We start from the raw sequence: 6,083 nt of genomic DNA, 5'->3' as shown, positions 1-6,083 counted from the left end.
TCCCAGGGTTTGCTGCTCTCCACAGCTCAGCTCTCAATTGTCAGGGGGCCCAGTTCTTGAAGCTACTTTTCTTTGGGTGACTCTTGCCTGGATCTGGGTATCTGGGGTTGTCTAGAACATGTATCTCTACTCCCTGGCAGATGCAATGTCTCCTTCTGGTCTAGAAGCTCCACGTGGCTACTGGAAAGAGAAATTCTTTCTTCCCCTTCCCATCCCTCAAGTTATCGCAAGTATTTGCAGTTCCTAGTTTGCCACGTCAAATCTTCAACTCCGACTTCCAGATGGAGTGTCTCCTATTGTGGTGTTAGATGCTGTGACTCTCCAATGGTGAGAGAGCAGAGAGAGAGACATCTCCTGGCCAATCCTCCCCACAGGTCTCCTCCACCCTTGCCTCAAACTTTGAAATTCAGGACTTAGTTATTGAGAACCCCCAGTCCTACTGATTTACTTCCCCTGCCAAGTATGTTGTTTCCTATAGACTCACAAGTCTATACCTTATGATTATATATTGGCTCTTCTGTGATTTCATGGACTGAGATGGGGAGAGAGTAGTCTCCACAACCTGCTTAAAATGGCTGGTAGGAGCTGAGTACTGAATGGGGTTGGTACACAGTGGTATCTCTGACATTTTTAAAACCCTTGTTCTGGCTGTAGAAAGCACTGATATATAGTTACAGAACTATTTAAAAAAACACCTTTTTGTAATTAAATTCAATGTCCTAGTCACTGTGCTAGGAACCCAGGGAATAAAAAGATAGAAAATGTAGCAGTCTTTACTCTCAAGGAGATCACATTGGACTGTGGGAATACAATGTATCTACCTATAAGTAAATGCAAAGTAATAAAGTAAATTCTGGAGGCAGATAGAACTAAAGACTGAAAGGATCAGGAATCGTTTCCCATTAGATGAGGCATCTTAGCTACACCTTGAAACAATTTATACGTTGTTTCCTGTTAGGTTAAGACGTTGCAATTTTCCCTCCCTTGATTTTACTTGTTTTTAATATAAACTTCTGTTTATCACACAATGACATAGCGATTCTCTGCTTCCTTTCTCAATGTATTCTGGAAACTAAAGAGAGGAAGTGACATGAAGTTAATCATAATTTAAAGGAATGAAACCAAACCACCAGGCAGCTAGGAGGCACAGTGGCTAGAGTGCCAGACCTACAGTCAGGAAGACTTATTTTCCTGAGTTCAAACCTGGCCTCAGACACACTCAACTTTGTCTATTTCCTGATCTGCAAAATGAGCTGGAAAAGGAAAGGCAAAGCATTTCAGTATCTCCACCAAGAAAACCCCAAAGGGGGTCATAAATAGCGGGGTATGAATGAACCAAACCTCCAGATTATTATTTGGAACTCCCAGTAGAATGTAATGGCACGCTGCACCTTTTGAAGCATTTTCACATGATCTTAAAATTAACTATTTGAAGCCCTTAGCATTCACCAGCCTTTCTTCTTAGCTCCAAATAGCACAAGTACGAAATAAAGGAGACTATTTCTCATTCAAGGGTCAGTGGCAGAATGGCCCTGATCTCTGGGCCTTGACTTACAGGCAAGTGGGTTATGTTTAGCAAGTTAGAAAAAGCCTATAATTGAAAATAATTTGATTATTTCCAGAACTTTTCTTAGGAATATGCATGGTGACCCAGCCTTATAACTGATCATGTCAGCTTGGAAGTATGAGGTTCTTTGGGACAGAAATACCAAGTCTACCTTTATTTCCAGTAATTTCCCTCTCACTGAGGATTTCCAAACCCCACATCCTGGCACTTTAATCCTTGCAAAGAACTTGCTAATATCTACTGGTTATCTATCAGCACTGAATGACAACTCATCCCACCCTAAACCATGAACCCAGATCAGTCTCTTTTCTACCCAACCCAGAAAAACTAGCCTTTTTCTCAACATTTTCCTCTCAGCAGGTTGCTGACTGTTATATGTTGGAAAATTGTTGTTGAAATTAGGGCCCTGAAGTCCGTAGTGGGGAATGTTGAGAAAAAATGGCCCATGTCATGGAAAGGCTTGCTCAAAGTTGCTGTTGTATTTGTCCTTCATTCTCGAAGAGGACCATGACATCAAGATCATGACATGACATGCAGTTGACTTTGATTGGAGGGAGGGAGGGCTGTGCAAGGTCACCAGCCTCGTTTTCTCCTCCAGAGCCTTCTGGATCCAGTGGCCAGATGTTCATCTGGATGACAGGAGATGGCCCAGAATGCAATGGGAGACCTGGCCCTTTTAGGCTAAGGTCTTATCACATTCTTACATTGAGTGAGATATACCCATTCAATGAATAGGCTTCTTTAAGTAGTTACTCAAGGGATGGCCCCTTTAATAAAAAAAATCAAACTGGGAAGGAAAGATCCTCAGGGTTTCTGGGTAAAAGAGAAACCATTACTATTTAGTATTGCTCAAAGACTGTAAGTGATCTGACTACTCAAAATCTGACAATTATTTTTGAGCCTTTGAGGGTAGCTGTCCTTTCCTTTGGGCACCTAGGAAGAAAATGTTTTCTACCCTTGTGCACCTCAAGGTTTCAAAGTGATACCATAGAACAACAACCATAGAAAGAAAAGGGAAATAAGGTGAAAGTAGGTTAAGTAGTGAAGAGAATAGCATAACACTTCTGATCATACAAAGAATCCCCTCCCGCCCCGTTTTTGCAACTGTACCAGTAGTTACTTTCAGAAATAAAGTGCCTTTAAAATGAAAAGGAAACCTTCCTTAATAATAGTAGCTAGCTTTTATTGCAAGCACTTCACATATTTGATCTCATTTGACTCTCACAGCCTATGAGGTAGGTGCTATTATCTATTTTATAAGAAAGGAAACTGAGGCTGCGAGTGATTTGTTCAAGGTTACAAGACCAGTAAGTGGCCTAGAGAGGTCTTAATTCTGAATTTTTAGTTTAGTGCTCTTATCTACTACCCTTCCTAGCTGTTCCCTCTAGATCAAGGGTCCTTAGCCTATTCTGTGTCATGGATTCCTTGGAATTCTGGTGAAGCCTATGGATCTCTTCTCAGAACAATGTTCTTAAATAAATAAAGGAAACCAATTTACCACCTCACGCCCATCAAATTGTCTGAGATGACAGATCCGAAGTTACTGATTTGAGAAAATCACAAAGAAAATTAAAGTTCCTGGATAGTTTGCCTCTGTAACTGGCAGACTGGAAGGAAGTAGGAGGCTGTTCTCTATTACCTGGGAGTCTTTTTGTCTCCTTATTTCTCTTCCTTTCCCCATTTGCCCCTATGACTTTATTTTGAGATCAGGAGGGAAGAAAGAGACTTTCTGTGCACAGGGCTTTCCCCACAGGCCTGTGTCATGAACCTCCCTAGGTGGACAGCCATATCCACTTCTCCTTTCTGTGGTCCCTGTAGGATTGGATCTCCCCTCCGCCCCCAACCACACATATGGTTCCCCAACTGCTGCCTTATCTTAACAACTCTGCTACCTTTTCTCCTCCACTTGCCTAACTTTCCAAAGCACTAAGGATTCCGTACCCCTAGTAACCAACTACTTCCAAATGGCTCCAAGGATGTTTTTAATTGTTTTGGTTTTTTGAGGGAGTGGGAGAACAGGAAGGGAGAAAAGAAGGTGGTATGTTTCTAGACCTATGATTCCACTGCTATGAGAAACTCCCTCTATCCAATCAGAGAATATATCTACAACCCATCTATAATTTTTAGCCACAGACAAGTGCTTGGAGCACTAGGGGGTCAGATGATTTGCCCCACGGCCTGGGTCAGAAACAGGTTTTGAACTCACTTCCTTCCTTCCTTTAAGGCTGGCCCTCTATTTACATATTTGATCTCATTTGACTCTCACAACCTGTGAGGTAGGTGTTATTATTATCTCTATTTTATAGAAAAGGACACTGAGGCTGCAAGTGATTTATTCAGGGTTACATGACTCAGATGGGTCTTAATTCTGAATTTTAAGTCTAGTGCTCTCATCTAAATTTTAAGTCTAGTGCTCTTATCTAAATCATGCTGTCTCTCACCAGGGAAAAAATTGACATTTAAGACAAATCTCTGAATCCCCTGCCCCAAACCAGTCTCTGACAGGTAAACCCAGGGAATAAAATGTTCCATGCTCTGTTTGGAAAAAGAACAGGAAAATTGTCTCCTATTACTTCAGTCTGTTCCCTACCTGTCCTCAGAAACTTGGTGATGATACACTACTTTTAAGAAAAGGCATAAGAAGTGTTGTAATAAAGCAGGAGTGAGAATTATTGTACAAATTGAAAGATGAGGCTCAGAATGGTGAAGGGATTTGTTAGATTTAAAAAGTAGTTTATCCTAGGCTCTGCTAGAGGAAAAAGCACTGCTGGGACCAAGGGGAGAACCATAAGCCAGGGATGGTCTTAGAACTCCAGCCTTAAAATAGAGCTGTATTTCTCATCAGAATGGAGTGACTAGTATCAGGGTGGTGGAAACTGGAGCTTTGCTAGGAGATCTAGCAAGAAGTGCTGTGAAGCAATTAGCAAGGTATGCTCATTACATGCATGCTCATACATGGGTGTACACTGAGATTCCTAGCCCCACTCCTAGGCTTTTCAGTTACCCTTCATCAGGTTCCTCTTACCCATTCTTCTAAATCAGAAACACAGGTAGGTGCTAGAACCTCATCCTTTTATAAGCATAGCTTCTACCCAGGGGTGAGCTAGAGCTAGTTCCAACTGGGAGATAATTGTGAAATTTTTAGTGTGTGTGTGTGTATGCCTCAGAAATCAGCAAACGCTGTGGAATCAAGTTTGTTTATCCTTTTACTGATTGCCTAGACTTCAGTGATAGAGAAACTGCTAAAAAGATGCAAATTAAGCTTAAGTGTGTTGTGCTTACATTTTCCACTTAGAGCCAGTGGTTAAACATTTACTAGCATAATGTTGCCTCTACCAATTTCCAAGTTATCTATGGGCTAGTATTCCAGATTGTAGGTTCTTGAAGTTTCCAGTGTCCTCTGTTCCAGTCTCTTACTTCTGGCTGTCCTGATTGAAATTAAGGTAAACTGAGGCACAAACCTCTGAGGACATCCAATTTATTGGTAAGGCCAGTAGTTATCAACTCCTCTGCAAGCCAAGAAGACCCTGAATGAGGGCAGATATAAGTTTTACTGATAAAAGGGGGAGCATCCAAAAAAATGGATGACAGCATCATAGATGGGGAAAACACAATGATTGGTTACAAAGTCAGAAGCATTATTGATATGAAAGGCAACGTAATTGGCTGGACATCAGATACGCAAACCTAGTAACAACTCTTCTTTCCACTTTGTGGTTGTGGAAAGCTCATTGGTGGTGTCCACCTGAATGGCTAACCAGTGTTATACATAGATAACAATTTCTCTAATTGGTCAAGGATAGCTAGCGGTATAGAGATCTTTTAATTAAAGCAATTTATAGGGAAACAATTTTTAAACTTAATTCAGAGAGGAAGACTGAACTTCTGAACCTACGAACTTAACTCAAAAACAAAAAACGTGACTTACACAGTTACATAAAATGTCAGTGGTAGTACAGAACAGAATTAATTACAAAAAATGGAGACTATTAATTTGATTTTCTGAGGGGAGCCCAGGAAAGGAAAAAGTAGATACCCTCAAGGTAATCAATTTGACCCTCTGCTTGTGGTGTCAGTCAAAAGATGAGGGGTAGGGAAATTGAAGGTTCTTGGACTTAGTATTTCTATGTTTTCTTCTTTACCTCGTATATTCTTCTTAAGGACCATGCCTTAAACACATTTCACTTTGGCTCTCATTGATTGGCTAGCAATAGGTCCCAGCCCAATCCCTACTAGGTCATTATTTGGGCCCTGGTGGCTCAGTGTGAACGTAAATAGCAATTGTTTATATTTTGGCCACAAACCCTAAGGGTCTCTCCCTCTCATATTGATTTTTTTTTTTTGACTAGGTAAAAGAGGTCATTCTTTACCTCATTTCTTATTTAGCTTTAGTCACCGAAAGGGCTTTGCCTCAGTGTGAGATCTGGGAAAGACCTTTGTTTAAAAAGGCCAAGGTCTCCCACTGCATCTGGAGACATGTCCAGTCATCCTGATCTATATCTTGTCACTGGAGCCA

Source organism: Notamacropus eugenii, chromosome 7, assembly GCF_028372415.1.
Source record: "Notamacropus eugenii isolate mMacEug1 chromosome 7, mMacEug1.pri_v2, whole genome shotgun sequence".
Taxonomy (NCBI): Eukaryota; Metazoa; Chordata; class Mammalia; order Diprotodontia; family Macropodidae; genus Notamacropus; species Notamacropus eugenii.
This window is presented reverse-complemented; position numbering follows the sequence as displayed.